Source organism: Gopherus flavomarginatus, chromosome 1 (assembly GCF_025201925.1).
Source record: "Gopherus flavomarginatus isolate rGopFla2 chromosome 1, rGopFla2.mat.asm, whole genome shotgun sequence".
NCBI lineage: Eukaryota > Metazoa > Chordata > Testudines > Testudinidae > Gopherus > Gopherus flavomarginatus.
This window is the reverse complement of record NC_066617.1, coordinates 228,297,286-228,320,476: the sequence shown is the minus strand read 5'-3', so window position 1 is coordinate 228,320,476 and position 23,191 is coordinate 228,297,286. Positions and strand designations below refer to the sequence as shown.

The 23,191-nt window shown below is 41.7% G+C and overlaps 1 protein-coding gene and 1 long non-coding RNA gene across 5 annotated transcripts in view; one reads left to right on the top strand and one right to left on the bottom strand.

The window, feature by feature from the left end:
• SH3KBP1 (SH3 domain containing kinase binding protein 1) overlaps positions 1-23,191 on the bottom strand; it is a 244,669-nt gene that overhangs the window by 51,471 nt on the left and 170,007 nt on the right. The window lies entirely within an intron of this gene.
• The window catches only part of LOC127043066 (uncharacterized), a 46,379-nt gene that overhangs the window by 20,199 nt on the left and 2,989 nt on the right, over positions 1-23,191 (top strand). Inside the window, exon 2 of the long non-coding RNA XR_007772134.1 lies at positions 19,107-19,197. This is a non-coding gene — a long non-coding RNA (uncharacterized LOC127043066). The remainder of the gene's footprint in view (positions 1-19,106; positions 19,198-23,191) is intronic.

Sequence of the window (23,191 nt, the reverse complement as noted above, 5' to 3'; positions counted from 1 at the left end):
AAATAGCAGGTGATCATGGTAATTAAAGACTGTATGATAATGCAGACACATGAGGGAGCCAAATTAAGGTTGCATGGGCTTACTATTGCTTTTCCAGGTAAATAATTGCTTTAGTTGCCATAGAGATGTAAGATGAGTGCGAGAGAAGCAGTGTCTGCAGAACAGTCTCTCTATTCAATAGGATGAAGTCCACACTATGAAAAACTTGAAAAAAATCTTGTTCAGTATTACTACATTATTTTGCATCTGTTTATCTCTGTTGCATTTTTCTAGAAGTTATAATGTGTGTGTAGTAGGAAGGGATTAAATGAGAAAAATCAAATGAGTATTAAAAGGAAAGAAGACTGAACATTTTTGCTGCCTGTCCATTTTCTATTCCGCTTATTTACCTTATTTAATCTCAGGAGAACTAGTTAAATGGCATGGTACCTTGGACAGTAATTTATTCATTGTTGGATCAGAGCCAGATCTGGTCCCCCTTTCTTTTATTTTTGTTTTTAACCACAATTCACTGATTTACTGTGTCCATGATCTAAAAACAGGCAACTGAACAACTCTTCCACTCTACTTTCCTCCCCTATTCCTTTCCTCTTATCTCTTAGTGATCAGTTTATTTTCCTTCCCCCCCCAACTTTCCCTCCTGTTTTAGCATTGTGGGCTGCAGTCATAATGCCTTCATTTTTCAGCACTACATTTACATCTTTGAACAGATTTCTCTTTTTGGCTTAGTAAATTGGGCTGATCCTTGGCTAACTGATGACTTTAAATAAAACAAACTGCAAGAGTTATATACTCAGTGAATGATTTAAAATATAGGCAGGCATTTTTACACATGCCTCATTCTTGAGGTGCAGTAACTGTCCTACTCCTGGCTGACATCTACTTCAGCAGAGACTACTATTCAGTGTATTGAATTATGCTATATTTTGTGGTGGTTTTCTAATGTGATATCCTTTTGGTACTAAATTGCCAAAATATTTATGACCTAATTTAGTTTTGAATGGAGTTCTTCAGAGGTGAAAGGTCTGTGCATAGAACAATGGCACTATTTAGCTCTAGCTAATATTCCTGATGATTACACACACTTTATCAGATGTATATTTTTTTAGGTCAAGGTTTTAGTTATCCCCTATGGCCAGGGAAATCCTCTTCGTATTTTCTCACTTCATATACCCCAGTTGAATTTCATCTTTGATGCTTCTGAGTTTACTCATTTTCATGAACAGACTTATATATCATGTTCATTAATCCAGAACAGATGGTGTCTCCCAACTCCTACAACCTGCCAATCTGGCTTATGCAGCCAATCACCACACAGGATTTTTCACACATTAAGCAAATCTTCAGACAGCCTCTCTAATTTTTCCATTCTCTATCTTATATGCAAGAAGGACCTTCTCCGTCGCTGAGCAGAAAGGATGGGGAGACTTCATCAAAAAGAAAGCTAAGTTTGGAGAATGGGTGTACATCATCTAGGACGTCAACTTGCAGTACACCATGAAAATACAAAATAAGGGGGAACATGTGTTCGATAAGAACAGGAATGTTTAATTCAGAGCTTTAAGAAATATTATTAGGAAGAGTTTGAACCAAAATTTAGCTTTTGTAAAAATAAGCTTTAACAAAAGCTAAAGACCAACAGAACTGTTTTAATTAATTTCTTCTAAAGCCTCCAATGGAAACCTTTTATAAAACAAAAGTATATTTTCCCCTGCAGTGTTTGTAACCAACACATTGCAGTATTATGCTTGTGCATAAGAACCCGAGTATGTGATAAAATGACTTATAGAAACTATGTGGTAAAACAAAAATTTTTGACTGCTCTTTTCATTGTCCAGGCTGAGAGAAACATAAAACTTAAACAGTACAGTGAAAAGTAAAGAGGATGATTAACTTTTTCTCCCTTTAAAAAGAAAAACTGGAGGAGTTTTTTGTAATTCACTGAGGAATTTGTGTTTCACATTATTTTAAGGTGAACAGATTTTTAAATACACTCCTAGCAAAATTAACGAAGCAATAAAACCTACGATAAAGGACATGGCTGATTCATATGCTTTCATATAAAGAGCTTTTTATCCAGAGATCGCAAATCAATTTACAGAGGAAAGAATCGTCTCCATTTAACAGGTGGGAAAATGGAGACAGAGAAGAAGGGATGGGCCCAAGGTCACAAAGCAGGCCAGTGGAAGAAGCCAAATTGCAATTTTCATTCTCAGACTCTCCAGTCTAGTACCCTCATCACTGGACCACAGTAAAGTATTATTAGATGAAATAAAATAATTTGTTAGCAAAGTTCTTCTATAGTAAAGGAGAAGCTTGGATGAAAAAAAACCAGTAAACACCACCTAACCCCCGGGCATGTACTCGGGCTGCTTGTCCTAGCCTCCATGGCTGCACTGCTATTTTTAGCCCACAGGGCTTGAGCAGACCTAGTGCATGTATGTCTACCCAAGTTGAGTATACCTCCCAGCTATTGTGCAGACATACCCTATAAGACAAAAAAAAAACACCTCACCTGGGATATCAGATAAAATGTCAATATGACCTCAGATTTTTAAGGAATTTATCTTAAAAAAAAATGTAAACAGGAAAAAACATTTAGTCAGAGAAATAGCAAGTGCAAGAAACAGCATATACCAGAATAATCGGACACCTACTATTCCCCAGGATGCCTAAGAATTTTGCCAGTAATTGTAAGCATACATTCTGGCAGACACTAAAGAACGATCCCTTTCTTGACATCAGCAATGTCCAGGGGAAATGGGAGTAAGGACATCCCTCATGTAATCAGAAATGAGACACACCCAGCTGCAAAAAAAATTATAAAAGGGAACCATCTTGAGAAAACAGACATTTTTATAGGAGGGCAGAAAAAGAAGACAAAAGTCTCAATTCTGAAACTGGAGCTTACAGTGAGCAAAAGAGACAAGATAAAATTTATCAAGTACACAAGGCATTCAAGACTTGAAAGAGAAAATAAAAGGAGCACAAGCTCTGTTAGCATGTAAGCAAAGGAAACTTGTATGTGGAGCACCAGATATCTGATACCACCTGCAAAGGTGAAGGAAACATAGATAGGCACTATTTACAATATAAGACTATAATATAAGGTCACTTTTCAGCAGCTCCCAACTGGGGCCTTGTCAAACTCTGTCTTGGCTTATAAAAGCTTAAAAACCAATGAAGTTATATTTTGTCCTTCTGGACTAAGATGTCATTATAGTATAGTACTTGGTCTCTCAGACGGTGGGCTGCTGGACTAGCACATTCTTAAATAGGCTACAAAACTGCTGAATTTTTTCTTAAAATTACAAAGAAGGGGGAAGATACAAACTTTATAGCTTCTGTAGGCCAAGCTTATTGCACATTCCAGAGGCTCCTTGCATCCCTCCATTCTCCCTACAAGCACCCTGTGTACCACCCTCCCATCCCCCTCCGTTTCAGAGACTTCCTGCAGCTCCTCCCCCCCAAACTCAGGGCTGTGCCTGTCCTCTATTCCCCTCACCACCCTGTGCCAGGGCTTTGTCTCTCCCATACCACTGTTCTTTATTCCCCTTGCCCCCCCCACCCCCGGGTCCCATCTTCCCCATTCACCCACCCAGTTCCCCTACTAGATCCCCGCTTTCCTCACCACCACCACATACCCCCATCATTGCCAAGTCCACTTCCTCCTCCTGAGTCCCCTCTGGATCCTTGCTTCCCTCATCACCTCCACTCCTCCCACCCCTGTCCTCTCTGAGTCCCTGCTTCTTTTTCTCTTTACCTCCACTGCCCATTCCACCACCACTCTTCCCTGTACTCGCCAAGCCTCCATTTCCCCTATAGCCCCACATACTGTGCTCCCCCCCTCAACTCCTCTCTGTAAGACACTTATTTCTGTTAGAGTCCAAGCTACAGAAAATCTCCCCAGGCAGATGTATATGCCTGTGATATGTGTAGTCAGCAGTAGGGGGTAGTACAGAAAGTCCTCTGCTTGCAGCACCCCTCCTCCCAGGGTTCCTTTGCACAAAATCAATATGCATAACGGACAGACAGAGAAATGCCTGTCTGACAGACAGAGAAAAGCCTTAGGCCTGGTCCACACTACAGCGTTAAATCGATTTAAACAGCATTAAATCGATTTAACGCTGTACCCGTCCACACTACAAGGCACTTTAAATCGATTTTAAGGGCTCTTAAAGTCGATTTCTGTACTCCTCCCCAACGAGAGTAACCCTAAAATCGATATTACTATATCGATTTAGGGTTAGTGTGAACGGAAATCAAAGTTATTGGTCTCATTCTTTTACTGAGCTACCCAGAGTGCACCGCTCTGGAAATCGATGGTAGCCTAGGACCATGGACGCACACCACCGAATTAATGTGCCCTAGTGTGGACGCGTAAAATCGATTTTATAAAACCAGTTTTATAAAACCGGTTTTAATAATTTCGATTTTATGCTGTAGTGTAGACGTGGCCTTAGATCTCGCTTTGCTTGGCCAGCAAACAATGGTATTCTATGAAGCCTGCTCTAAAGAGCAAGAGAACAGACTTTGGCTAATTTAATTCCTCCATGGTGATCTTGCCAGCTAAAAGAAGGTAGTTCTTAGTTATGATTCATTGACACAAGCTAAGGCAGCTTCACTATCATAGTCTCTGTGAAAACCAACCTGTTTTGTACATTCAGCTTTAACGTAACACCTGTAACAAAGTTATTCCCTTTAGTACAGGTAAGGAAGAGAGGCAAGGGAAATGTGTCACACCTGAGAAAGCTCTTAGGGATTTTTATGTTTAACAAAAGAGGATAGAGGAAATGTTTGTTTTCCTCGATCCTTTGTTAATGTTATGTTTTGGGAATTGCACTGATATGAGCACTCCCAAGAGACGGTGGTAGTGGGGGAAAGGTGGGAAAACTGCCCTTTATTAACTTTTCTTGAGATTTTCAATGGGGGAATTGTCTTTTTGTGTAGGTGCAGTAGAGAAGGGAATGGCACACCTTTCTAACCTTTATTGCTTTATGCTCTCAGCCTTTGTCTGGCCAGCAAATCTCTTATTTAACCCCTAACACCTCCTTCCTCCTCTTGTGAACCCACTATTCACTTTCACCAGAGGACAGGAAGTTCCAGTTACAAGTTGCAGTACTAAAGTGGATTTAGTCCCGGCACAGATGTGCTAGCATTGTGCCATTGCTGGCAGTCTGTCAACAGGGAAGGGACAGGTGTTCTGTATGAACTAACGAGAAGACTGTTTGGTAAAAAAGAGAGCTTGGATATAGGCTAAAAGGGGACTTTTCTTTAAATGCAGTTTGCTTAGGAATGTAAACAGGATTCTTCTGGGGAAAATGTGTGTTTATAAACTCAAAGGGTAACCCTCCTCGGGCAGCAAGGAGGTGCTAGAAACTGCCTCCCTCAGGCAGCACAGTAATGATTCTGAACCATTTATATGTTGAAAGTGACAAATTAAAGAGTCCTTATAGACTAACAGATGTGTTGGAGCATGAGCTTTCATGGGTGAATACCCACTTCGTTATATGTTGGTTTACTTACAGGATAGCTTCTGTAATTGCAAGAGAAACGCCTTTAAAACTGAAGGACTATGATGAAAGAGTATGTGAGCTTTACTCAGCCTGCTCCATGGGAGGTGGGTGCATTCAGAACCTCTGAAAATCAGGCTACTTTTATGTAAAAGTTAATTTTATCTAGATGCCTAATAAGGATATATGTGCCAAATTTTAAGCATTCAAGTTTAAAACATTTGTCCATTCTGTTCTGTCATCCTCTTCTACTGATATGTAAACTGTTTTGAAGCCCTTTGTATGATGACAGATTTCAGCTATGGTTATGTGCTACTGTGCTTTTCCTTTTACAGTCTATGGTTAAACTGCAACTTCAAAATGTGTATTCAATAGGGCTCCTTATTCAAAGTGACAGTGCTACAGTACTGCACTTGGACTCTTATTATAATCTAAACAACCTTTATAAAAATCAGTCCTCCAGAGTATGGAAGCTGGTTAGACAGATAGATCTTACATTCTATCAGTTTTCCTCAGCTACCTCCCTTCCACAATTCACAGTCCATGTATCTCCACCAGTATTCCACATAAACAATGCTGGACTTCACCCTGACCACATTTAAATGGTTATACATTCATGTCTTTGGATGATAATACAGGGCTGGGTGGTTTTCATAAATTATTTTGTAAGTATTTCTGCACTAGTGTGTATAAATATGTGGTGTAGAGTACGAGATTGAAAATGGTGACTGAGATACAGCTAGGAAACATTTTGTGTGAATTGGTGATCAAATTGTAGTGGCTGCTCTACAGTGGATGGTAATTTTTATGTAGAACTTAGAGAACAGAAGTTTACATGAATATGTGCATTTATGTATCCTATCTATGGTCAGAATGAATTCTCATTGGTGCTCACACAGGCTTGGGTTTGTCTGTGTTTTTTCCATTGGTGCCAGCCAGGTCCAGTAGACTGCAGAATCAGGAGCATCCAGCATGCAAAATAGATAAAGACCTCGCAGGAGCTCCTTGGTACACTGTAGTACCACAAACACTATTTACTACACACTATCTGTGGGGTGGATGAATGCTGGGACACGATTGGCAAGCTTAGCCTTAGCCCTAATCACCAACAAACCCTGTGTGAATCATTGTTTGGAAGAGCTGAATTCAAATTTTGGTATATTTGTATGACACCCATATTATGTGGGCTTTGGGGGCTTTTTTTCTTGCAGAAAAGAAAATGCCAGTTTCCAAAGCATTTGGGGATTTTGCCATGACAACCCCCCCCCCCTCAATTTAAACATTAGTTTCTTAGCTAAAACCCATGCAACAGTTTGAAAGTAAACATGCTAATGATTTAGTAACTTCAAATCCATCGTGTTACACTGACCTACCAAGTCTCACTCACTCGGAATTAATTTTAAGGTAGGTTCTAACATACTCTTCTTGCACTGTAGGATTTTGCAACATGATTGAGACCAGAAATCTCCCTCATTGAAATTATCATGTCTACAGTCCTGCTAATTTCAATCTGAGGCAAAAATAATTTCATATTCTACCAAAGTTAGTTTTTATTTTGTATAAAGCAATACTTACGCAAATTATGTTTACATGACACAAAGGGATTTATGATTAGCCCATAAGTGCTTCCATGGCTGAGAGGCATGCTAGACTCTGACCCAGCTAAAAGGGTCAGCAAGGCTACCACCATTTTCTCTGTTAATGGAAAAGTGGATATCTATTTCAGGTTCATATAAACTCATGACACAAGTTTTCCTATTTCCCTAATTCACAAACAGTCACAATATACAAGGTTGTTTTTTTTTAATAAAATATGATATAAGAGGTAGGCCAAACTAGGTCATATTACAAGTGCTGCTCTACTCTATTATTTTTATTTTTTTTTCTTAAAATCACTTGAAAAAAGGAGGGTCATGCTGTGTAAGTGACCATTCTTGATCCCTTTAATAACAAGCAGTAGTAATTTAGCCCTTTGTTTCCCTTTTCCTCTGCATCCAGAAGCCCCACCAACCCACTCCACCACCTAGTGTCATGCTTTGGGAGGCTGAGGGGCTAGTAGCAGAAGTACTGAAGGCAGCAGCATATGCCTGAAGACAAGCAGCTGCTACTTCCAATGGTATCAGCTGTCTGATCCTGGGGGATATCTGGCAGCCTGCATCTGGTAATGGAGGGCCAAATACTATGGCTTCACCAACAGAATAGAAAACCTGAGGTGGTGTAGAAGGGTCAAGAGCAACTGGGCTGAGGTGGGGAAGGGGATGTCCAGCTAGCAATGAAGCTGTGCAAACACCGATCTCCCTCCTTTCTGTTATCCCTAGAGAGATTGCAGCAGTTATGGTAGCCACTTCTGCACCCCTTCCAGCATCTGAGAGAGAACCCCTGCTGTCCTTTCCCCCATACACTAGGGAGGTGGCCAGTATCCTTTTCTCACGGGGTTGGGAGGAAGAGCCAGTGGAGGTTCCCATGTTGCCAATTCTTATGATTTTTATTGAGGGTCTTATGAAGGTATTTTATATTTTAATTAATGCCTGAGCCCCTAGATACATGTTTCCATTAAAAAAAAAAGTAAGTTTCTCATAGCTGTGGAGAAAAGGTTAAAAACACAAACCAAATGTAGTCTTAAAGCTCAAAAACCAGAAATCAAACAAAAGGAATCCCAAAATTATTATTTTTATATTACTGTTATTAAGCCAATCATGACTTTTTGGGGCCTGATTTATTATTTTGAACATTTGGGATTAGCAATACAGAGGTTCCCTCTCAGGGGCAGATCAAAGGGCTGCTGGGAGAAGAGCAGAAGAAGCTGTACCATCTGTCGGCTTCCCACTTTAGCTCAGTTCTTCCTCCTGTTCCACTTACTCCCAGTCACATTTTCCATTTAAGTTGTGTCATAAACAGATAGCTAAGGGTTAATGTCTCTTTCACCTGAAAAAAAAAGTAACCTGAAGCACCTGACCAGAGGACCAATCAGGAAACAGGATTTTTTCAACTCTGGGTGGAGGGAAGTTTGTGTGTGAGTCCTTTGTTCTTGGTCTTCTGCCTGTACACTCTCTCGGCTATGAGGGGGTTTCTATTTCCTGCTTTCAAATCTTCTGTTTCCAAGTTGTAAGTACAGAGATCATAAAAGCATCTTCCATCTGATGGGTCACTGGGTCGAGGTGAGTTACTGGAGACTGGTGAGGTGGAAGAATAGGGCGTCTGTGGCTTTACTTGGGTTGTATGTGGGGTCTTTGGCTGTCCTCAGTTGTAGGGTTTATGGTCGGTGTGCCCCCTGGGGTATTCGTTCCCCTTGACCGTAGCTTTCTTGCTTTCTGCCACTTCCATCCATCTGGCTCCAATCTCCCCTGCCTCAGCGAGATTTTTGGGTTTTCCATTTTGTATGTACCGTGTGATGTCCTCAGGAACACCATCCAAGAACTGCTCCATTTGTATGAGGAGGTGCAGTTCTTCCAAGGTTTTAACATTGTGTCCTGATATCCAGGCCTCATAATTTTTCCCAACGTAGTAGGCATGTTTGGGAAATGACACATCTGGTTTCCACTTTTGGGTTCTGAAACGCCGACGGGCATGATCCGGGGTGATCCCCATTCTGTATCTGGCCTTGGTTTGAAAAAGTTTATAGTCGTTCATGTTCTCCTTAGGCATTTCAGCTGCCACCTCTGCTAAAGGTCCACTGAGCTGTGGCCTCAATTCTACCATGTACTGGTCTTCAGGGATGCGGTACCCAAGACAGGCTCTTTCAAAATTTTCCAAGAAGGCCTCGGTGTCATCACCTGCCTTGTAGGTGGGAAATTTCCTGTGCTGTGGAACAATCATTGGCGCAGGGTTGTTAGGGTTGGCTGTGTTTTGCTTAGCCTTTTCTAATTCCATGGCCTGTCGGTGGGCTTCCCTCTGGAGTTCCAGCTGTTTTTGGTGGTCTGCATCTTTGGCTGCTTGCTCTCTTTTGTAGGCTGCCTCTCTTTCTCCTTCTCTCAGCTCCATCTCTTGTAGTCTTTTTTCCAGTTGTCGCCTGTGTTCAGCTTCTTTGATTTGTTCTTCGGCCTCCATTTTTGTCTTGGTAGGCATGGTTCCTGTTTTCTTGTGTTGGGGTGCCCTCCGGTGTTTATCTTCTGAACTGCAGGCTCTGTTGCCTCCTGGGGTCTGCCTAGCAACAGTGCCTTTTTCCCTTTCTTTTTCTAGCTAATGTTTTCAATGTAAAGTAAACCAGAAAAACCACTTTATTTGCATGTATATAGTGCTGGTATTTGACTCCTAATGGGAGTGTTATTGTGTGACAAAAGACCCGTAACAGCTCCTTAATGGTTTCTTGCTTAATATGCAAGCCACAACTGCCAGAGAGAGCAGAAAAAAAAATTCTCTCTGGTTCCTTTTAAAACCAAACTGTTTCTGCTTAAAAGCCCCTAGCAGAGAAAAGAAAAATATAATATTCCTACTGGCTTCTGGATTCTATTTTCCCCACTACGCTGCACACCATATCATAACCTAGTCCCAGATTTGGACCTTAGCGTCCAAAATATGGGGGTTAGCATGAAAACCTCCAAGCTTAGTTACCAGCTTGGACCTGGTAAAGCTGCCACCACCTAAAAAATTAGAGTGTTTTGGGGCACTCTGGTCGCCACAAAAACCTTCCCTGGGGACCCCAAGACCCAAATCCCTTGAGTCTCACAACAAAGGGAAATAAACCTTTTCCCTTCCCCCCTCCAGGTGTTCCTGGAGAGATACACAGAAGCAACCTCCGTGAATCTAAGCAGAGGGATTCCACCCTCCCCCGTTTCCAGCCGGGAAACACAAGCACTTCCCTCTTCACCCAGAGGGAATGCAAAGTCAGGCTAGTAAATCTAACACACACCGATTTCCCCCTGACTTCTTCCTCCCACCAATTCCCTGGTGACCTGCAGACTCAATTCCCTAGAGTTCCCCACTAAAGAAAAACTCCAACAAGTCTTAAAAGAAAGCTTTATACAAAAAGAAAGAAAAATACATAAAAATGGTCTCTCTGTATTAAGGTGATAAATACAGGGTCATTTGCTTAAAAGAATATTGAATAAACAGACTTATTTAAAAAGAATACAATTCAAAGCACTCCAGCAACTATAGACATGTAAATACAAAAGAAAAAGCCCCCAATAACCCCTATTGTTTTTATGATCTCTGTACTTACAACTTGGAAACAGAAGATTAGAAAGCAGGAAATAGAAACCCCCTCATAGCCGAGAGAGTGTACAGGCAGAAGACCAAGAACAAAGGACTCACACACAAACTTCCCTCCACCCAGAGTTGAAAAAATCCTGTTTCCTGATTGGTCCTCTGGTCAGGTGCTTCAGGTTACTTTTTTTTTCAGGTGAAAGAGACATTAACCCTTAGCTATCTGTTTATGACAAGTTGCAGTAGTCTTTTTGCTGCCTTCTCCACGGAAGTTGGATGCTTGAGAGGGTATTACAGCTGGAATAGGAAGCAGACTACGAACTTCAGGCAGGTGCCGCTGCTCTTGGGTCTCCCCTCTGCTAGTGATTTACAGGACTTCTACTTGTAATGAATAAATACAGGGGAGACATAGTTGGGGATCCCCAAACAAGTTACACTGCCATTATATTTATTCTCTCCCCTTCATATATGTATGTATTACTCCTGAGGGAATTCTACACCAAAACACTAAAAATTATGCATCAAAAAATAAAAATTATGCACACAATATTTTTAAATTCTGCATATTTTATTTATCAATAAATAAATGTAGTTCCAGCACAGCAGTGGGGAGCACAGGCCACTGGCTGCACTGAGGTGGGGGATCCCCCTAAAGCCCCACCTCCTCCAATACAGGGATTCAGCAGTGAGGCTGCACCTGACCCTGACACAGTGTAAGAGCTGGGCCTGCCCCAGAAACACCCTGGGGTCTTGTCCCTCTGCACCAGGTGTGGGTGGGCAGGCTTAGCCTAGCAGGATCCAAGTGTGGAAGAGCTTAGTGTGGGGGGGATCCAGGTGTGGTCTGAGAGGTTTCTGTGTGGGGCAAACTGGGTGTGGGCAGCTCATTGGGAGATTTGGATGCACAAGGGCTCATTGTGCGGTTCAGGTGCAGGGGCAATGGGACTCTGCAAGGGATCCAGGTGAAGATGGTTGGGACTCAGCAAGGAGGATATGGGGGCTCATTGGGGGAGTCCAGGTGTTGGAGGAGTGGGTCTTGATGGTATAAGGGTCCAGGTGCTGCTGGTTAGGAATCAGTGGGGTGGGAGTCTGTGTGGGGGGCTTGTCGGAGGGATCCAGATTTTAGGGGGTGGGGCCTGTCAGGGTGAGGGGGTCAATGGGCCTGCTTAATGAGCCCCAGCTGCTGCTGAGGGGATGCCGTGTGCCAAGATGCCACTTCCCCCGGTGATTCCCCTATTCCCTTTTCTTCTCCAGCCCCCCCCCCCATTTCCCTCCACCTGCCCTATTCCACCACTTCTTCCTTCACCACTGACTCTTCCCCTCAACCCTTCACCAGCCCCACCAAGGGCACTCACTGTTGCATAGAAAACAGGAAGGCTCCCAGCACACAGAAGGGAGCATGACTGGCACTAGGAGCCAGGAAGTGGTGTTCAGCTGTAGAGTCAGAGGAGCCCATACACAGCCTCCTTCAGCTGGGCAGCGCTATGCTTGCAGGAATGAGGGGGGTAGTGGCAATAACCCCATATGCCCCCCATGCCTCACCTCTGTTTGGAGGGAGCAATCCCCCTTCAAACTGCACACACTGTTGCCCTCGTTTCCCTCTCACTCCTGGCGCGGCTTCCCTGATGTTTTCTGCACAGAAGCACAGGAATTCGGGGATGGGGTTGTGCGGGTGTGCAGTCACGCAGAATCCCCTCAGTAGTAATATGTATGTAAAGCTACAGCAACATCCTATCACTGCAGATGCATACAGCAAGTTACAAAGATTGCTCTTTTACTCAGCACAGCTCTTATATTTCTGGTAAATGTGTATAGTGAGCTTTTAAATGTATAATTACATCTGTGACAAAATTCCTCCTCTACCTTGGTGGGGCCTGCGCTTATTGGCAGATGTGCTCGCTTCACAGATTCACTCTGTAGGTTAGGGAACAGCCCAGAGACCTTCCCCTCTGGTAGAAGCCACAGTCCAGGTCAATTCCTCCTGTGTTTGATCAGGAGTTGGGAGGTTTGGGGGGAACCAAGGCCTGCCCTTTACTCCGGGTTCCAGTCCAGGGCCCGGTGGACTGCAGCTGTCTAGAGTGCCTCTTGTAACAGCTGTGTGACAGCTACAACTCCCTGAGCTACTTACCCCTGGCTTCCTCCCAGCACCTTCTTTGTCCTCACTACCAGATGTTCCTCCTGATGTCTGATAACGCTTATACTGCTCAGTCCTCCAGCAGTATGCCTACTCACTCTCAGCTTCTTGCACACCTCTTGCTCCCAGTTCCTCCCTCGCTCACACACACTTTCTCTCCTCTGGCTCCCTTTTGCCTGACTGGAGTGAGCCCTTTTATAGCATCAGAGGGGCTTAATTAGAGTCAGGTGCTTAACAGCCTCACCTGACTCTTAGCAGGTTAATCAGAGTGAGGTGCTCTCATTAGCCTGGAGCAGCCCCTGCTCTGGTCACTCAGGGAACAGAAAACTGCTTATCCAGTAGTCTGTATATCTCCCTTTTACTAAGGTGGGCCAGTGTATACTCCACCCTGGTTCCAAGGCCCGCTGGGGATACCAGTTGGCGTCTCCTTCACGAGGCCGTGAGCACAAGTGTGTACTTGGCGCAGTTTATCCCCGTCCTGGACACCTGCCCCTTCTGCAGTGTTAGGGAGACCATGGCACACGTTTACCTAGAGTGTGCCCAGGTTGCAGCCCCTATTCCAGCTCCTCTTGGATATATTATTACGTTTTTGGTTTCACTTTTCCCCTCACTTGTTCATCTATGCACTCTCCATCCGTGGCCCCACAAAGTCGCAGGACCTCCTTGTCAATCTCCTTCTAGCTCTGGCCAAAATGGCCATCTACAAAACCAGGGAGAGGAGGTTGGCCGACAGGATTTCCTGCGACTGGGGGGCCTACCCACTCCTTGGATACCAACAGGACTACTCTGCTGTTCCCAACTGGCCTGGGTTTATCACACATTCTAGTGAGGCTATAGTTAAGACATCAACTGCTAGTTACTGGTTGTGCTTGTTAGGATTTTCCCAAAAGTTGCTTGGCACAGAGGGACTGGCAAGTGGAGAGTTATAACTGTTCTAGAGAGCACTGTTGAACACAGCAGCTCCTTTGAAAATGTAGCTGCTGAATGTGCGCACACATGCTGCGGTTTTATATGGTCAAGTGAGTTTTCTGAATATTCCAATAAAGGGGCTTTTTGCCCATGCAAATAGATGAACTTTCTTATACTGTTAGCATTTTTGGAAAAATGTACCCTATAAGACTTTTTTTAAACCTAAGATTTTATAAATAAGTTTAATTACACACAAAAGCATCCAGATGATTAGCAAGCTAAATTACACAGTGAAAAATATAAACGACTCAAACTAATTATGTAGTGAGACATAGCAAAACAGTGGAGTCTTTTGAAATATAAAATCCCTGAATAGTAGGAACCTAGAGATTCTGAAAGAAATGATAGAAATCTTCAACACGTCTCATTCCCTGCAGAAGGGCTCTCACAAAATATTTTCCTGCTCTTGAAAACTTTGTTACAAATGTCTGTTTTCCTTCTGCTTTTGTAGACACATCAAGAAAGACACTGAACTTGTAAAACCACCTTATTAGGAAGAGTCATGAATGTGTCTCACATTTTTAGTACAGAGAGCTTTCATGTGTCATCTGTATCTAGAAGCTACATATTAAATTATTACTACCGTAATTTTAAGTCTCGCTCTTGCATTTCCCCCCACAATTGAGAGCCAACCCCATAATTTACAAAAGCAAAACCACCGAATTTGAGTTTTGAAAATTTTAGCCTTAGGACAAATGTGTTTACACTTTTCCAGAAATTATCAGTAAGTGTATATTTTTAAAAGACCTCTTAATTTGAGGATTGAAGACATAATAAGAGAGTCAAAGCACAAGCAAAACTCTGAACCTGCAATTCCCTGCATACACACAGAGCCCAAGTGAAGTCACTGCTTCATACATAAATATGTATTGATTGCTGAATCAAGGCCAAAAGTCCTGACTACAAAGAGCAGGAGCAGACCTATAAAACAGGTAGCACCATTTTTAAACACAGCCCCTAGCACTGGTACAAAAATATATGTATAGAATATGAAGTATATATACAGAATATGAAAGGAAACTTTTATTCGTTAAGTAATTTGTTAAGTCAATGGCTACCTTTCAATGTAGGCAGTGAAAATTTTCAAATGAAAACAAATGTTAAAGACATAGAAATAATAATAATTGTGCAAGAATGTAAGCTCTTTGGGCAGGAACTGTCTCTTTGTTCTCTGCTTGTACAGTGCCTAACACAAAGCGATCCTGGTCCATGACTAGGGCTCACAGATGCTCTAATACAAATAAATAATAATTTTGAAAAATGTAAAATGGACTTAGACAAATAATGTAGCACCAGATCCTCAACTAATGTAAATGGGTATGTAGTGGGGTAGTGACCCGCTCCGGCCCTGACAGGGTTGGAACCAGCCCTGGGAGAGGGCTGCAAGGTTGGGAGAACAGCCCAGACTGAGTGGGGAAACAGCTGCAGCTGTGGCCACGCCCCAGACGGACTCAGCTGGCCCTATAAAGGGACTGCTGGGCTGAAGCAGTCTTAGTCTCTCTCTGCCTATAAAGGGAGAAAGGCCTGGCTGCAGAGAGCTAGAGACAGGGTACCTGAGTAGAGCAGGGCTGGGAAAAGGCTGGGAAGCTCCAGCCTGGAAAGCCCCAGGCTGCAGCCTAGCAGAAGGCCAACAGGTACTGGGGGTTGCAGAAGGCAGCCCAAGGGTAGGCAAAGGCAGCAGGTCCAAACCCAACCTTGCCAGTGATGAGTAGGCTGATACTGCAATCTGCTCCAGGGCACGGGGGCTAGATGATGACTGGCAGTAGCCTGATACTGAGGCAAGGTGAGGATAGTGGGTGGGGGTTTCCCAGGGAGGGGAGACCCTGAAAGGGGTTACTGCCAGGGGGCAGCATCCCAGCTAACAGGGCACCGGGTACTGGGAGGGACATGGGGGCCAAGAGGCAGCGGATCACCAGCCTGCAGAGGGCGCTCTGGAGCTGGAATGATCTAATTCCCAGAAGTCACCAGCAGGAGGCACTGCAGGGGTGAGTCTGAACTTCTATAGAGTGTCAGTGAAGTCAATAGAGCTATGTGGATTTATACTTACTGAAGATCTGGCCCAGGATATTTAGGAGAATTTTTTCCCCACAATTCACAGAATACTTCTGAAGCCACGTGTAGAGAATTTTATTCTCATAATTGGATCTGTATTTTAAATTCAGAAAGTACAATATACAACTGTATTTCAAAATATTTGATTCTAGAATTTTAATAAATACTTGTGCAACTATATAAAATATTTAAGAAAAATATCCATCCAGATGTTTATACTGCACCCATCCTGTGGTCTCCGAGATTCACATTCAAAGGGATCAACCATCGTTAATCAGAACACTTAGTTAGTGGGACTGAGAACTTCTTGAGGCAATGTACATCTAGTTATTAAAGTTCTTTACAGAAGAGGAGCTACAATTCATCTAATTCAGTAGGTAATCTAGCATTCTTAAATACAACCTCACTTAAAAATTAGCAAGAGCCTAAACTAACTGGGAAACTCACCAGCTGGGAAGGTAGAAGAAAGATCTCACCATCATCTAGTTCAAGACTCGCTCCACAGCATTGGCTTTATTTAAATTACAGAAGATACAACACAAGGGCCAATAAACTCAAAACCTCTAAAAGCAGCAAAGAGTCTTGTGGCACCTTATAGACTAACACATGTATTGAAGCATGAGCTTTCGTGGGTGAGTATCCACTTCGTCAGATGGATGTTGAAAAACTGGAGAGGGTGCAAAAAAGAGCCACAAAGAATGATTTGAGGGCTGGAGAAAATGCCTTACAGTGAGAAACTTAAAGCGCTCAATCTGCTAAGCTTGTCGAAAAGAAGAGTCGGAGGTGATCTGATTACAGTATATCAGTGGTTCCCAGACTTTAACAACCTGTGAACCCCTTTCACTAAAATGTCAAGTCTCGCAAACCCCCTCTTAAAAATGAATATTTCCAGGGATTTTCTCTTTTACCTGAGTATAAATTATAAAAGCAGTGATCTTGGAAATATAAAGTTTGTTTTTATGACATACTTATTACACACTAGTTATTATAGTATTTTTATTAGATTATGAAAACAGCAACACTCTTCCAAGATCACACTTTCATAGCTTCTATCATTTTGAATAAGGTATTTAAGAAGCCAACTCAAAGAGTTCCTTCTACACAAGCATTCAAATCTTGAGCAGTACAGGCAAACAGCGCACGTTACAACAGTGCTTAAACTTGTTCTTCATAATAATTTAAAAAACAATACTAGCTGTCTATTTAACTTTAAAAACAGCAAAAAATATCCTCCTCCCTTTCTATTTCTTATAAGGCATCTTGAAGTTTAAATCTCCTCAGTGTGATAGCTATGCTTGCTTTGATCTGCTTAGCTCCTGGATGTCCAGGGGCTCCAGGCTGCTGACCCCGTGCTGCCCGGGGTCCCTAGGGAATCTGTCCACCATTAGGGAATTTTTTTCCCAAGAACCTCCTGTAACATTTTGCGAATCCCAGTTCAGGAACCACTGCAGTATATAATTACCCTCATAAGAGAAAATACAGGTCCAGACAGGCTCTTTAATCTAACGAAGAAAGACACAACAAGAACCAATGACTGGAAGCTGAAGCTACACAAACTGAAATTAGAAATACAGCATGATGTTTTTAAATGGTGAGAGTGATTAACCATTGGAACAAATTACCAAGGGAAATGGTGGATTCTTCTTCATCTCCTGATGTCTTGAAATCAAGACTGGATGCCAGTAACTTTAGTCAAACACGAGTTACTGGGCTCAGTACAGAGGTAACTGAGTGAAATGTGATTGCAGGAAATCAGACTAGATGGATCTAACTGTCCCTCCTGGCCTTAAACTATGAATTTAAATCAGATAATCGGTAGCAAATCTGACATGCTTTGATGAAATATTGCACATGCTGCAAAAATGATCATGTTCACTGAACAAAACAATTTTTCCTAGAGATTCACTTGCAATGTTCACTCAGCAGAAAACAGACTATCACAGGGAAATAAATGCAACTCAACTCATAGAACCTGCACAATTAGTGTCCATATTCTAAACAAAACCAGAATAGACAACAAACCTGAGGTGGTTCTGATAACACTTATCTTTTCTCTTTCTGTTGGGCCTATACAACACACGTGTGCATCAATAATATTTTTATATAAAAAATAATCTATTACAAAACCTAGAATGAGTCTATTAGAACACATCTGTAGGATTATTTAACTCTGTTTTTATTTATATCATAGTAGTACCTAGGGATCAGGACTTCACTGTGCTAGCTGCTGTGCAAATGTGAAATAAAAATAGACTCCCTAGTCTAAAGATCTTACTGTCTTGGATTTATGGTGACAAGATGCAATGGTGGATGACACAAACAGACCAGCATAAAGGGAAGGATGACATTCAGTGAAATGGAAAAGTTTTGCATACTAATCAATAGTCACTGCATGCCATGTGGTTAGACATTTCAACAGGTGGTGCTTTGCAGGGACTTCTGATCTTTTTCCTTTTTTATTTTAAAATTTTTAAATAAATGAGTTATCACTGCATAATTTTAGTTTAGTTTTTAGCTTAGCAAATAAACCTTAACAGCCAGTATTAAAAGAAGCAAATTGTAATCACTGTATGTATGAGACAACTTGTCACCTCACTCTTACAGCTGTGGCCTGCACTTCCATTCGCCAATATTCACATTCTTATCTTTCCAACAACAATATGATCTTTTAATTGCAAGACACTAGTCTAGCCCTGTAATACACTAGAATCAATGCAAGCCTAACTTAGTAGGATGGGAACAGGAGGATAAGAACAAGGAGAAAGGAGTCAAAGATTCACAAACTTAATTTTAGTGAATGTTTAATAAACAACTTTTATACATATATTGGCAAGTAAGAAAAGGAAGTGTCATTTATTTCATCACCTGTAATTAATTCAGTCTTAAACATTTACTCAAGTGCGTCATTCAGAAAATGACTATTTCTCTAACACTTCTGATCGCAGCAGTACAACTTGAGATGCATTAGGTTACATGAATATTTCATCAGCCACCATCTCAAGGAAGACCTAGTTTGGTGCTTTATTTTTAGTCAAGCCAGTCAATGGAAAGTCACAAGATATGGAAATAATCCAAGTGAAAAAAAAAATCTAGGACAATATAATCACCACAACAACTGAAAGGAAGAGGAGACAATTGATAGACAGTTACTAACAGTTTATTTTTCCTCTTAGTAAATTAATGTATTTTAGAAAAAGAACTTATTCTATGAACTCATTCCTTTTTTCCTAAGTATATCATCTATTTTAGATCATTTATAAAGGTAATGTGGTTAAGCAATCATGCTTCTTTTACAGAATAACCAGGATTCTGCCTCAAATATTTGCCACAGAGGAACATTTTCTAAGGGCCTGATTCTACAAACACCTAAAATCACCGTCATACAAGGTACTGAAAGTTTAGATATAGCACAATGCAAGCATTTTCTGTTCCTTCTGGTTCAAATCTTTCAATCCTTAGGCTACAGGATTTTGCCCTTATCTGAGTGAGTACAAAATGAAGCGCTTAGCAATAAGCAGACTTATTTTCACTGAGATCATCAGAAGTTTTTCACAATAAAATTATCTATCATATGCAGAAAGATAAGGTCTCATCCAAGATCTACAGAATTATTTTATAGCTTTCTGAAAAGAGAATTTAAAAGGATTCATGAAGTTCTTTTAAGGTCTTGTTTTCCACAATGGGAATACTCAAAGCCCCAAAGGAGAACCTTTAGAACTCAGAAAGAGGACTAATACTATTCTTTAAAGACTACAGTTCTTGAATTCTTGCATGAAATGTGGTGATGTTTGATGCTCGCTCACCTTACTGCTGTTGCACACGCTCAAATTACTGAAACCCAGAATGATAGCATTTGTGAGTGAACATTTATTGCAAAAAGGCATTTTGGTAGCGGCTACTTTAAGAGAAAATTGAAAGTAGTTTATTTACTATAATAAATTAGGTTTTGGTTTTTTTTTCTGGTTGACTTAATTTTCTTAAATTGTTATATCAGACAAACTTTTTTTATTAAATAAGAAATGTCCCTCATCAGCTATATCTGTCAGAGAAAGAAAAAAGTTGAATTACTAGACAGACTGTCTGGAAAGGAAACTCTCTTTCAAAAGAAAAAGAAAGAACCCTTTAATTACTATATTATTTTTTCTGCTTTGGAAACCAGTGTCTTCCCGGCCAATCAGGTATACTTAGTATGACTTCATTATGTGATTATCAGTGTGAACTTTTTCAGGAAGTTGAGAATTCTGGAAATCAGGGAGATAAAAAGTAGTTCTTAAAGACAGTTCTTATAACTTCTTGAGACTGAAACCATAGTCTATTATCCACTGGTTGGCTTATACTATTTTATTTAATGTGTCAATGTCTCAATCATTCTGGGGTGTCAAACATCCATAGGTTTATGGACAGCCCACAAAATGTCAATAAAAAAAATCAGACTGATCTTAAAAACTAGGAGGAAAAATTTTCCACCTGTAAAACTCCGTGATCTGGTCGCATGCTCAGTGTGATGAGATCCACTGGCAATATCAAGTATCACCCTCTCTCTCTCCAGCACACCATCTTTTTCTTGTTCCCTTCTCTGCCTCTCCTGGCCTCAGTTAACTGGCAAGATGCTGGTACAACAGCAATTCCCCATTTTGTTCCTATAGCAGCCTTGCACATCCATGAGAGCACTTGCTTCCTCCACAACTCACACCTAATCCAGTCGTCCTTAGAAGTCTCACAGCTATAGAAAGGCCATCTGGGTCCACTACCTCCTGGACAAGAATGAACAGATCAGAGGTTTTGAAAGGGAAAGTTGCAGGACAATCATCTGTTGTCAGGTCTTGGAATCTCTAGGAGAGTCAGAGATGATGTGCTCTAGATTCTGAATTTCATTCTTCCTTGTATGTTTGTATAATTAAACTACGATGTTGTCTTTCATTTTTCAAAATAATGATGCAGAATACTTGATCACATGTTCTTTATTGCTTGGAGCTCTGTAGATTGATGTAGAGAAATTAAATCCTTTGCATCCTTGCAGGGCTGGCTCCAGGCACCAGCATTCCAAGCTGGTGCTTGGGGTGGCAATCTGCAAGGGGCGGCAGTCCATGTGTTTTTGCCCCCAAGCAGCGCGCCGAATTGCCACCGCGGACGGCGGGGGCTGTCCATGTGCCATTTGGGCGGCAGGTGTGTTTCCGTGGCAGCGGCAATTCGGCGGCAGCTTCTATGTTCAGCTGTCCGCGGTGGCGCAGCTTCTGTCTTCTGACTGAAGACAGAAGCTGCCGCGGAATTGCCGCCACCGTGAGAAATGCATGTGCCGCCCTAACGGCACAAAGACTGCCCCCGCCGTCCACGGCAGCAATTCGGCGCGCTGCTTGGGGCAGCGAACACAGTAGAGCCAGCCCTGCATCCTTGCAAAAAGAATCTCTCATCAAATGGGCTGCATAGCTGTTAGGTTGTCCTTTCTTAAACAGTTTATTTTCTATAAATCTCGGATACCCCCAGAGTCTTATGTAGTCTATTATAGGGGAAAATATTTGTTAGAGATGATATATACCAGAGTTCACTTAGTAGTTCTTGTGAACAAAAAGGCTCCTTGGTGGAACTGTTGAAAGTTGAGTAATATAGTTATTTTGTTGAAATAATATTTGGAATTCACATTTTCTCTGCTAGTAAATCATTATACTTGTACGGCCTGCCTCAAAATAAGTGATCTTATCTTTTTCACATTTATAAGTATTAAAGGAAAATGTCCCAAGAGCTATGAAAATTATAACTCTGTTCTAAAACATAACATAACATAGCTAGGAAGACTGACAGGGTCAACAACTTCATTAGCACTAGATTGATGGGGGGGGGGACACACTTAGTAGCTATGTTGCAGGTATTCCAACAAATCACACCATGTCTTTAAAATGTGATATTTTTGGAGAAATGTGTTCTTTCAGTGTAAAAGAGGATCTATCTCCTGAACAGATACCATTTCAGAATCCAATTAAGTTACTTAAAAGGTATGGTTTCAGAGTAGCAGCCGTGTTGGTCTGTATCCACAAAAAGAACAGGAGTGCCGCAAGTACTCCTGTTGTTTTTTTTTTAAAGGTATGATTTTTGTTATTGTTGAAGAGGTGAAAGGTAAAGATAAGACTGCAATCAAGATATAAATTCAGTGGAGGAAAACTTTGACATGGTCTGAAAAAGCAAATGAAGCCTGCCAAAATCCTGAACAAACATTTCATTAATTCACTTTCTACATCAGGAAGTTGTATGAGAATCTTGAAAAATAGATTCCTGTAACTAATTTAACAAGGGAGAGACTTTGTTTTTAAAAGGCATCCAGTGTGCTGTAACAATTTTTTCATTAGAAATTCTGTCCTAACTCCTCCTTTCTTCGTTCCCTCCTTGTCACTTTGACATTTCCATCCATGTTTTTGCCAATATTCTCTCCTAAGTAAAATATGAACCCGACAGTTCTTTGAGTTAGAAACGCCTGAAAATGTTCAAGTATAATTGACTTTATGCAAGAAGAGGTTGCCAATCTCTAGTGAGATACTTGATGTACTGTGAGTTAGGTCATTTTCTTTTTGTAGTGATTCCACTATAGAGAGAAAAGCAGAAAGTGCACAGAATATTGAAAAAGTGCCTGTTTCTTAAACTTGTTGTTTTATTGTAGTCTGTTGCTAGAGAGAAAACTCAATCCACTCTTCAAGTCTCTCTCTACAAAACCACCTGTGTAGGCCACTTGGGTCTAGACAACTGTAGAGGGTCAGCATGTTCACCTCTTATGTGCCCAATCATAGAAAGCAGAACCTACAGACAATGTACTTCTAGATCGATATTGAGAGCTTGGAGAGGCTTTGTAATGGGATGGCAAGGTTTCCATTGGTTCAGCACGGTAGAAGCTGCTGGGGAAAAAAAAAGGTTACCTGACTGTAACTGTCGTTTTTTGAGATGTGATGAAGACATGTATTTTATGTGGGTATGCCTCACTGGAGCCAGAAAACTTTGCCTAGCACTCACGCTCTGGAGCCATAGCCCCTCCCCTGGCCATATAGGTGGTCAGGGAGAGACAGCCTTCAGTTACTTTGCACCAAACATCAGAAGTGCAGACTCCAGTGCAGAGGGGATTGAGGGTGGAACTTGTTCATGAACTCAGACTTGGCTGCCCTGTTAAAGTCATATCTGGAGAGCAATGCCTGCTGGTTTGCGATGCACTTCTCCAGGGAAGAGTAGGTCTAAATCTTTCTCCCCATCAAATCCATCCTCTTTGACTCTTTTGTCTTTGGGAATAGATTTATGCCTGCCCTGCTGAGCAATGTCGTTTGCTGATGTCACAACCAGGGAGTTGGGGGCTAGGTGGGAATAGAAACCCTCAAACCCTGGTGTGGAAATGAAGTATAGTTTC